The 12718-nt window shown below is 31.2% G+C and overlaps 1 protein-coding gene across 1 annotated transcript in view; it reads right to left on the bottom strand.

Annotated features, from left to right (window-relative positions):
• Positions 1-11925, bottom strand: part of LOC105249524 (poly(A) polymerase type 3) — a 56043-nt gene extending 44118 nt beyond the window's left edge. The window contains exon 1 of the mRNA XM_011255055.3: positions 11790-11925. The gene's annotated coding sequence lies outside the window, so the exon portion shown is untranslated. The remainder of the gene's footprint in view (positions 1-11789) is intronic.
• Positions 11926-12718: the final 793 nt, after the last annotated feature.

The following is a 12718-nucleotide window of genomic DNA, read 5'->3' as shown; positions in this document are numbered from 1 at the left end:
ATTCTTTTCACTCACATGAAGAAAAAAATAGAATCTTTAAAGCTTTAAATGCTAGATTTATAAATATACTGAAAAAAAAACTGAATAGTTTTCATATAATAAGCATTTATTGCTTATGTAAAATTTTAATTTTTTTTATCACTAAAAATTACAATAAAGAATACGGATTGCTCATTGAATATTTTATTAAGACATTAAATAGATAAATAAAAATAAATACACTGAGAAAAATCGTTTGATTGTATCAACAAGACGTATATGATTGAAGGCATTTTGGTTAAATCAAACAAGAATTTCTAGTTTTCATGATAAGACTCGATTTTTTATAACTAGAACGTTTAATAGATTTTACTATAAGGATTTGGTTAGTATTTTCTGGTTGGATCTATAAAATTTCTTGTTACATTAATTTCTTTGCTTGCTTCTTAACTTAACTCGTATTCAATATTTGCCATGAAATGTATATAAAGAACTAGTATTAACATTAAATCCAAAGTATATTTTTTTTCTTTTACGAGTAGTAATGCCAGAAAGAGGACGCTAGCTCTCCGATTGTGTGTGTTTGAGCTGCATCCTCTTCTTGCATTACTGTTTATCAGTTTAATTTCTAACAAACTGAATTTAAAATAAATAATTTTATAAAGAAAGTCTTAATGGTAACATTTCCTTAACATCTATAATAAGTCAGATTGAAGTATTCTTTTAGATGTCCTGTATGTGATGTCTTTTTTTCCTCTAAAATCGACGCATCAGAGGACTTATTGATATCATAATGTTATCATCTAGATAGAGTTGTCGGATGTCTAACTCGAATCTGAGTGCTTTAAGAACTCTTTTTGATAACAAGAAATTTTATATTTAAGAACTCTTTTTGTAACAAGAAATTTTATAGATCCAACCAGAAAATACTAATCAAATCCTTATAGTAAAATCTATTAAACTTTTCTAGTTATAAAAAATCGAGTCTTATCATGAAAACTAGAAATTCTTGTTTGAGATTTAATCAAAATACCTTTAATCATATACGTCTTGTTGATACAATCAAACCATTTTTTCTCACTGCGTTTAACATCTACATCGAACCACTTGTATTTATCGCTAAAATTCCGAGAATGTGGGTCGTAGAACCTTAGCCAAGCTCATTATTCCCAAGTTTCAACGATGAAACGTGCTACTCCGCCAGTGTGTATCAGCACACTAGACACGTTTCGGGCAGACCAGTTAAACGCGGCGCGGGATAAATCCAATGATCTAGCGGAAAGTTTACGGGCAATAGAACCGCGATGGCAGTAAACATCCATTATGTCTCGTTGTAACAGAGTTGTAATTTACACGACCGACGTGTCATGCTAATTATTAGCATTTCGTATTACGCCAGGCGAGTGTATACAGGTCACTCGTAGGTACTTTCAGCTATTCCCTAGCTCAACATTGGCAGCTTTATAGCGTGGCACGCGCGAGAGAGAGAGAGAGAAAGAGAGAGAGAGAGAGAGAGGGAGGGAGAGAGAGAGAGAGAGAGAGAGAGATACGCGCCCCAAATAAATATAACATATTGATCCTATTACGCAACGCGGCTTCTCGTCGAACCGTGAAATTTCATTACGCTTTTTCATGGCATTTGTGTTAGCGGGCTCAAAATTTCGGCTTGTCAACTCTTCGGGATACGCATACAGAGGTTTGCGAAATCTGATAATCTTGTTTACAGCGTTATTTTCATCTTTTTATTCTTTAAACAAACGTAAAGTGCTCACAAAACCTAATATTTATGAATATCGCGATTATCAAACGCACTTGTATTTGTGCAGGGCAGATTTAGCCTCTATTGCTTCTTTGATGGGAAATTTTAACCGCTTTAATTTAAAATTGCGTTTATTCTCTCTTTCGTTCTTTTGCAACTTATCTAAGCTTATTTCGTTGAACGTCACTGTACAATTGCGTAAATCGAAGCGAAATGCGTGGATGTTGCAGTTCTTGCTTTCTGTTTATAACGTGTATTAACGAGACATGGCAGAAAGTTAATCAGCGGAAAAAAAGCACGCGGATATGTTTGCACGCAATCAGTCGTTACAACGGATTCACATTTACAACATATGGAAACTGGAATCTGTAATTTAAAAAAATCTCTGCAATTATGGAAAAAAAATTATTTGCTATTTGCGATACCCAGATTTCCGATTTCTCTGCGCGAGCGAATAATTGGAATAAATGTAAAAAATTCCGACAGTGATTGAACGAGCTTTATAAAAGCTCTCTTTATCATCGTTATCAACAACAATCTAAAGCAAACCGCCGTCTCTTCGCATCTCTTAATACTCTGTTGCTTTATTATATAATTTTCATTTTATGCGTATCCCGGTTATTTGCGTGATAAAATGCAGTATGAGACGGAGAACTGTCGCCTTTATAGTAAATCGACCGTTTTTTTACTATCCTCATAAATTCGGCCAGCGTCGTTTTATGGAGGGGAAACTTAGTAGTGTTGGATCGTAAAAAAAGGTGCGATTTTTGTAAAATAAAAAATCTTCTGCGGCCGATTGAAAATCGATAGAGGCATCATTCTGCCCATTCAACGGCGTAAATCTGTTTATAGAGGTAATTCGTGTCTCATTTCTCTTATTCCGATCGATTTCCGCGTGACATTTCCTTTTCGCGAGGCTACCAAATGTTACACAAGCGGCAAGTAACTTTGGCAACCACTGCTGTGTTGATTAATTTTAAATGATATCATTATTACAGAGGTGTTCATCAGCTTTCCGTATCGACAAAGCGCGCAGCTTTTGTTTTATTCCACTCATATATTATTCGTAACGTGACATGGGGTTCTGTCAACGTTTCAAAGCGAGTTTACTCGGCTAGGTAAGTCTTCTTTGAGTGGAAATATTGTACGTAGTTTGCCATGTGTCATTTATAATGAATCCTAAGTACAATATGTTTCTCTACTAATTCTTGAGTGCGCAATTCTATCTCGAAATTTAAAGCCGCAGAGTAACAAATTAAAATATCTGGGAAATGATAAGAAATTTTATTAACTCATCAGAAAATTAGATATTTATTTTTTTATTATATATCGTGTTTATATTATTCGTTAAATTTGTTTTTTGAATTTCTCTAAACTTTTATTTGTTCTATTAGTATTTGCTTTAAGATATTCGAATAAAATAATTACATATTATAATATTTTATATATATATATATATATATATATATATACAAGGTGTACTAAAAGTTTGTATCAAAAGAACATGGTCGAATATTTCAAACTATGCATTTTAGGAAAAAAGTTTCAGACAAAAATTGTAGGACTCTAAAATGTCTAAGCCATTTTAGATTTTTTAAATAGAATGCCCCATTTTTTATTATATATTCTTGTAGCTTATCTCGGGAATTTTTCAAAACACTACAATAAAGTACTTTTTTACTAAGTACTTTTCGAATTATGAGACTTGAAATAATTTCTTAATTTTATATAAACTATAAAATATCTTGTAAAATATTCATTTTTCGATGCTGTTAATACTTCAATACTTTTATGCTTAAAATAATGAGAAGATTGGAGTAAAAAAACGCACAGTTGTTTTTAAGAAAAAATATGTAATTGTTAATTGCAAATTACATATATTTTCTTCGAAACAATTATGTGTTTTCTTTACACCAATTAATTCCTCTCATTATTTTGTACATAAAAATATTAAGGAAATATAATCGAAAAATGAATATTATAAGATATTTTATAGTTTATGTGAAGATATTAAGAAATTATTTCAAGTCTCATAACTCTAAAAATATTTATTATAGTGTTTTGAAAAGTTCTTGAGATAAGCTACACGAAAGGGACATTCTATTCAAAAAATTCAAGATGGCTTTCACGTTACCTTGGCAACGGTACCTGCGGTCATGTTGACAAAACAGGTAAATAGTTATTTTAGAGCCCCATTTTACAACTTTCGTCTCAAATATTTGTTCTAAAATGCATAGTTTGAAATATTCGACCGTTTCCAGACACTTAGTACACCCTGTATATATGTATATGTAATATAAAAAAATCTTTGTATAATATGCAATATAAAAGTATGTGTGTATATAATGTTAAACATTTTTTTTTTTAAATTACACATTGCAACATTTTCAAGATCCCTGTCTTCTCGTCAACCTTATCTTCTAACAAAAGAGATTTACACTTCAGATTTTCCGTCACGTGCAAGAAAGTCGGCGACACGTCGGCATTTTCGAAGAGAGAAGCGCAATAAAATACATCGGTGTAAAATTGGCGGCGGCGAGGCCGCGGGTCAGCCTTTCGCCGCTACAAATATCTGCACTGATAGAAGAAGATCGGCCCTGTCATTCGCGACAAAAGAACAGCTTTCTCTGGTCTCCCTTTCGACACAATGATCAGCTTCCTGGCACGCACAAAGGCTTTCTAATCTCCCTCGGACGGTTTGTCATTGTCAAACGTACATCCTAAGCTTTCCGAATTTATCGTTCACCATTGACGAGTCCATCGATCGATTTTATAGATTGATAAACGTCTATCCGAGCAGATGACCGCCGCAAACGATATTGACCAACATTCGCAATTCTTTTCGGCGGAAAAGTGTATCAAAGGGATTATACAGATGATACACAAAAGGTCACTTAGCAAATGTCAAGAGAGATTTTTTATAAATATATATAACTATTAGCTTTATTATTTGATTGAAATTCTCTGATGATAGAGGAGGATCGATGCATTAAGGATGTATTGGAGATATATTACAATCAATCGCCGTGAATTTTTAATTTAACATTCTTAATAACATTTTAAATCGTCATGAATTATTTCCAATTTTTTTACTTGCTCCTTTAAAAGTTATTTATTTTTGAATTTTGCGATTTTAACATAGGATCTTATGTAAACGTTCAAGAAACAAGTAATCAATTATTCACAAGCTATAAAAAAACAATGATAAAAATTTCATTTTGTAATATTATATTCTTCATACATGTAAAAATGTTCCCACAAAGTTTTAAAACGATTTACTTGTTTGTTTTGAAATTATTATTAAAAAATAACTGTGATTATCGGTTTGACGCAATATTGATGATAAAACGTGGCAACATTTTCTTGAAAATTAAGACCTATTTATATTAAAGAATACTTTGAAGTATGATTTCGTGATTTTTAAAAAATTTTTCATCAATTAGAATTCGTATTCTGCCCAACTTTAATTTTTTGGTACTTTGGATTAACTTCTGAGACAGACACGGTCCGTCTAATACATCCTTAAATCTCGAATTTGTAAAGGTTGATACTTCTAACTACAAGTTTAAACATTTATGTCAGTTTTCGCCATTTTATTGATCATAATAGCATGCTGAATAATTGCGACCACTGATATATGCAAAGTAATAATAATAATAATAAACATGTTACAAAGTTTCGCGAGCAACGGACGTTTCGACGTAAAAACGGACACGATCGTTGGACGATGTAAATTATAGAGTATTCGCGGGATTCGCCGAAACCCCGAATTAATTAAAGCACGCGCGATGGAAGCTCTGTTACAAACGTGGCGCGCTCGTTCATGCGTCATGATTATAAATGGTAGAATTTTGTTCGCGTTAACCGCCAGTATGTTCTTGGTATGCATTAAATACGATGCCGTAAGAGCGCCTACAGTATATTGGTCTGCCCGTTTACGAGCGTGATATATTCATTTATTTGCGTTGATGCACTGTGTGATTGTCGAGAGCTCCCGAAACACTCTTCTGTGAGTCGAATCCCTTGTTTCGTAAGTTCCGGATGTTCTTGAAAATGTTATTAAAAGATTGTAACCGATAACCGTATACCTTTTTAATAAAGTTTCTTTCTCCCCTCATTTCTTTCTTTTTTATATTTTATATACACTTTTAAAAAAAAGACCGACATATATATTGATCTTTCTTTAAGAATCGAATTAATAAGGTAATAATTTCATTAATATGCGTTTATTGCATATATTTATAATATATTGTAGTATACTTAAATAAGTTGGATGTAGAAATATTATACTATTTTATTAATAGAAATATTATATGTAGAAATATTTTATTATTTTATTTGTTATAAAAGATAACAATTTTTAGATAATAATTATGATTATGAATGAAAAAATATGTAATAAAAAATATGTGTATATACAGTCGTCCAAAAGTCTCGTAATGGTAAAAAACAAAGCATTTTTGATAAATATATTTTAGACAAAAGTTTCAAGATTTCAAGGTTTAATGTTTTATTGATTAGTCATATCCATTTGACTTGAAGTGGATGGATTTTTGGAAGGATATTTTGTACCTATTTTCAAAATATTAAGAATTTAATGAAAATTCGACAGAATGTTCTTACATATATTTAGAATCTTCAGTATAATTTTTAAATTGATTCACTAAAGCGTCCACAAGTTATAAGGATTTTAATTTGCACCGAATTAACATGTGCTCTTATGGGAAACGTATAACCACGTCGATTCAAATGACAAAAACACATGGAAATAATATTCAAAATTTGTTTAAAATTTGCGAAAGTTTAGATACAGAGGAAATATTTGGTCAAATAATATTATACAAGTACTAGTTAAAAAGATGTTAAATATAATTCAATGAAGTTAGCCATGTATCTGTCACAAGGCAAAATTCTCTGCCAAAAGTTAATCATTTCGATTAACAAAATTCGAAATATTTCAGTAAAAACGTAATAAATATTAAAAAATACATCTCTACACTGTAGCTAAGATCAAATTGTAATATTCCACACAATTTCTCATACTCAAAATACACCAAAAGTGGATATATCTTAATAAGATCTATTTCTAAATAAGACTTATATTTTAGATGTTTTTTGATTAAGTTATTGATTAGTTTTGTTAATGATTTCTTATTTCCCTTGTGAAAAGTTTTGAAACATTAATTATTTATTACAAAAATCGTTACATTAAACTCTAGTATTATGCTGGACTCTAGTCTATACTGGTCTCTAGTCTATATTAGAGTGAATCATCCCTTTGTTTAGACATGATAACGGACGACAATATTTTTTGAAGAATGTCTTTGAGAAGAGTTTTACCGAAGCGAACCAACCTTTTCTGTGTTAATCAGAAGATCGCAAGAATAGATACAATATGTTTGTCTCTTTCTTTAAGTTGTGCCGCCCGCATTCTTTGATGATTTGTCTCACAAGGGGAAATCACAGTGTGATACCAATTGATTTCGCTGAAACTCGGTGTATCGTTTGGATAGCATATAAAATAAATACCTGTAAACGAATAAGACGCTTCTCAATCGTTTGTAAAATAATAAACATTAAAAAATTGTAGTTCGGTATAAGCAAAGTAAGTAAGATCTTAAATCGAAGAGCGCAGAGTGCTATATTCATAGTCCCAACGTTGCGGGTTCGAGTTTCGGAACAAAATTTAAAAAAAATTTTTTTTTTAATTATAACAACTTTTACAATATAAAAATGTATATTATATATATTTATGCATTTTGTATATTTTTTTTACATTTATTATTCAATTGCACATTTATTTATCCATGCATTTTTTTGTTTGCGTCCACTGATAGAAACTTTTTTATGGAATAAAAGTACGGGATAAAAATAAATGTAAATATCAATTGTTAAGCAAAAGTACTCCAGATGACTTCTGATCCACAAGATTGCTCTGGAGAAGCAATTGTTCCATATGATGATGAATAATTGCATCTTTTAATCGCAATTTTAATTTATCACTATAAAGTGAATTTACATCATATTCATCTTCCGCTGTTTGCGAAGGATCAGGTAAATTTTCCATTTTGTTCACTGTTAATTCACAAATTGTACACTCTGCATTCTACCGGTTGCTAGCAACCGAATGACGAAATCTTGTTTGTCCGTTATACAATCTTCTCCTTCTTTTATTTTTTTTTGTGGATCCTTTTAACGATCTTTTTCTACCTGCTTCGAAGGGTATAGAGTAGTTTAAAATAACGTAGAGTAGTTTAAATATTATTTTAAATATTATTTTAAACTGCTTAGTAAAATATTTTATCTAATTGTGAACAAATGGATTACAATCAGAGAACGCAAACAAAAAATGCATGGATAAATAAATGTGCACTTGAATAATAAATGTAAAAAAATATACAAAACGCATAAATATATATAATATACATTTTTATATTGTGAAAGTTGTTATAATTAAAAAAAAAGTTTAAAAAAAATTTTGTTTCGACACTCGAACCCGCAACGTTGGGACTGAAACTAGCACTCTGCTACGCGCTCTTCAATTTAAGGTCCTACTTTGCTTATACCGAACTGAAATTTTTTAATGTTTATTATTTTGCAAACGGTTGAAAAGCGCGTCTTATCCGTTTATAGGTATTATATTCATTTTATATGCTACTCAAACGATACACCGAGTTTCGGCGAAATCGATTGGTATCACATTGTGACTTTCCCTTGTCAGTATGTATTAGAACTCAATATTGTTTTCTTATTGTCTTTTTTATTACTTAGGTATCGGACAACGAATATTGACTGATTACACAGATCTGCGAAATTTTAGGTTTGGTTAGTTTGCAAAAAGCAGAGTAGGTAAATCTAATAGATCTTTTGATGTTGAAAACAACTGGCCGTAGAATTTCTCCAGCACGTCAGGTTAGGTTTTTGAATAATTTATGGTTATGTTTTGTACCTATTTTCAAAATATTGAGAATTTAATGAAAATTGTACAGAATATCCTTACATAGTTTAGAATCTTCAATACAATTTTTAAATCGATTCATTAAAGCGTTCGTAAGTTATAAAGATTTTAATTTGCACCGAATTAACATGCATTCTCATGGGAAACGTATAACCACGTCGATTCAAATGACAAAAACACATGGAAATAATATTTATAATTTGTTTAAAATTTGCAAAAGTTTAAATACAGAGGAAATATTTGGTCAAATAATATTATACAAGTACTAATTGGTTAAAAAGATATTAAATATAATTCAATAAAGTTAGCCATGTATCTGTCACAAGGCAAAATTCTCTGCCAAAAGTTAGTCATTTCGATTAACAAAATTTGGAATATTTCAGTAAAAATACAATAAATATTAAAAAATACATCTGTGCACTATTGACTATTGACTATTGACTATTGACTATTCGTCAATATTGATTTTTAGCTACTTTTTGCTGGGATTGTACATACCAAATCTCCTTAAGTCTATACGGAGTTGACTTTTGTATTTTTCAATGGGACTGTCTACCATTAGTCATACATTTTTGTAGCTTATCTCGAAAACTTTCCAAATCGTAATAAAATATTTTTTTATTAAGTACTTTTCGGGTTATGAGGCTTGAAATAATTTCTTAATTTTTCATGAACTATAAAATATCTCGTAAAATATTTATTTTTCGATGATGTTACTTTAATACTTTTATACACAAAATAATGAGAGGATCAATTGATATAAAGAAAGTATAAAGTCGATTTTTTTTTAAATTTGTAACTGTTAATTAACTTCAAATTATATATTTTTTTCTTTAAAATAACTCTGTGTTTTCTTAACAATTGATTCACATCATTTTGTATAAAAATATTAAAATAATATCATTGCAAAATGAATATTTTACGAAATATTTTATGATTTATATAAAATTAAGAAATTATTTCAAGCATCATCGTAATTCGAAAAGTGCTTAATAAAAAAATATATTTTATTATAGTGTTTTGAAAAACTCTCGAGATAAGCTACAAGAATATGCAATGAAAAATAAGAAATTCCACTTAAAGAAACGAAGTGAAATTCCATATATCTTAATCCTTCCATTCAATGTCAAACAGACGTGACCATTCAATAGAACTTTCGAAACCGTAAGGTTTTTGTTTGAGATATTTTTTCAAAAGATTTAAGCTTCGTTTTTTAAATATTTACTCATTCCGAGACTTTTGGCAGACCCTGCATATGTATATACACATAAATACCTTTACAATATGTAAAAAATGTTCTGCATTTAGAAAGTTTCAAGAGATTTATTGGTTGTCAGATAAACTATATTACTATTGCACATTGTTCATAATTTAAGAAAACCTGGCTGATGCCACATTTTGTCTGTGAATATATTTTGAATAATGGTTTTTAATAATCCAAAGTGAAATTCATAATTCATGCCGCTGATTCGGTTCGCATTTCTGGCTCGCTGATATTTTCGCTACGCATCGCCGCTTTTATATTTCTTTTCTTCAAAATGTCGGCTACTCTATTGTCGCATAAGAAATTGGCTCGTAGTCTACGTCTTACGTGGGAAGGAAATAAAGCTGAACGAGAGATTATGGTCGTTTCTGATTTATAAGTCGCGACTATATTAGATTTCACGATCGCAGAAAGGATGGTGCAAGATGCACAGGACAGACGCATTTATACGCATGTGCATTTGAAAAGGATGAATTCTCGTGAAACGGAACGGGTATTTACTGACAGAAAATATTTTCTAATATTTATTATTTTCGTTAACAAAATAAATATCTTTTAATCTCTAATTTTTGGTAAAATTTAATTTTTATACCTAAGTTTGAAATTTCTTTTTTTTTTTTCAAATAAGATCCTATAAAAATAATCGTAATTAAATAAGGAAAACAAGATTCTATTTTCTCTATTCGCATATCTAAAACTTTATTGAAATAAATATTTTGATTCTATTCTAAATTTATCGTGAGATATTTATATTATTTAAAAATTTCAGAGATGTAACGTAGGGAGATTAAGGTCTAATAAATTCAATATTGGAAATTGGTGTGATTTTCATAGCATAAGGCAAAACTGTGATGTATCGTTTCCGTTCCATGGAATATCACCCTTTACTATATCGATGTTGCGGCGCAACATTGACCAGCCTTTGTGGTTTCATCTGCGAATATCGTCGTATTTTCCATTCAATGAGATATATGACATATCCTTTGTGCGATTATAATTGGGTAAATTAAATTTCCCGTTGAATGCTTCCGTCGCGATTAAAGATAATTTTTAAACGATTTTTCTAATTTTAAAATATGTCTTAATACGAGAAACTTTTTATGGCTTCATGGAAATACGATATTAATTATGCATTAATGAATATACGATAATAATGGTAAAGGATAAAATCATAAAAGTTTCCTCTTAATTCACTCGTTCACCTAATATTATTACGAATCATCACTATCACTAATACATACGATTTTAAATATCGGTAATAAGTGATGACTTTTAAAAGTAGCAATGATTCTAATTTTTTTTGTATATTTATTTTTCGGAACTAAAAATTTATTATATTATATCTCTATGTTTGGATCAAAACCGTACACACGAAGAAGTATATTTTTAGGCGACGTATATGATAATATTTTGATGGTCGGACAGGGACTGTGCGTTTTATGCGTTTCTGTATTTCTCTATGAAAGTTTACAGTACCCCTTGCGTAATATTTTCCAAGCTACGGGGCATGCCAGCAGAAAGTAAAGCTAGATTCGCAATATAAATCGAATATCCCAAGACCAACGAGAGCAAAACGAAGCAAATCGGTTTCAGGCAATCCTGAAGAATCGAAATTGGAATCTTATATTTTCTTGAAAATATGATCATCCAACAATGTTGGGAGAATATCAGAACAGATGAGACACTGGACAAAACTCGCGTTAGAAAAATTTCACCGCAACTGCTTAGGATTCGCGATAAAAATTTGCAAGAGTGTGAATATTCTCTTTCCCATTTTCAGTAAAAAATATTTAATTAAAAGGTATAATTTTATGAAAAAATGTACATACCGATTCCACAAGTCTTCCCTTCTGCGAGGTTGCTTTTCCGATGGCTGTCCGACTTGCGTGTCACTGTTAACTCACAAAACCGATTTTAAGTGTCGAGTGAAGCTAGCTGACCGATTTGAACTGTCAAGTGAAGCTAGCTGACCGTCGTCCCCAAATGCTCAAACGAGATTGACCTTGTCCTACAGAACTACGAAAGTAATAAAGAAATCAACCTACTCAATCGGAATACTACTCAATCGTGATTGGTCGACGACTGTCTCCTTCTCTTCCTTCCAGGTTGAGGCAATAACCAATAAGCGCGCTGTAAGCAATATCATTGTTTAAATAAAGTCCTTTTCGCTTGGTAACATGTCTAATAACGGTTTGCGAGGATCAGTTACAAAAATTAGAGGATCTGATAAATTTTTTGACGCTGAAAATGAATCTGACCGCAGATTTCCCTAGCACATCAGATTTTCGAGTAAGAATAATAAACTTTATTGTGTTCCCCTTGGGGTTACAATTTCAAATGCATCTTACTTCTGTCTTATTTCTAAATCTTAATCTACTTAATTTAACTCCTCTCTTTATTTCTTATCCTGAGGTTAGCGATTTTATCCCCCCTTCTTATCATTACGTACGCATTTCTCTGTTCATGATCCCCTTCCCTACTCCTTCGGCCCCTCTCCCTTTCTCCAACCCTTTCCCTTTTTCCTTCACCTTCCACTTTTTCCTCTCCTTCATCTATTATCCTCTTCTACTTCCCTTATCCACCACTCCCCCTCCCCTCCCTCCGCTAACACCCATCCCACCGTCTCTTGCCAACTTTCTCTTTTGTACATCATTTCCACACATGTTCCCAAGTTTCCACTTCCCCTCCACACACCCTGCAAATCCTATTCTCCTCCTTCTCCCAAAATGCCTTCTCCTATCCTTTCATAGCCTGAATC

Source organism: Camponotus floridanus, unplaced genomic scaffold (genome assembly GCF_003227725.1).
Source record: "Camponotus floridanus strain SB8 unplaced genomic scaffold, Cflo_v7.5 scaffold63, whole genome shotgun sequence".
NCBI lineage: Eukaryota > Metazoa > Arthropoda > Insecta > Hymenoptera > Formicidae > Camponotus > Camponotus floridanus.
This window is presented reverse-complemented; position numbering and strand designations above follow the sequence as displayed.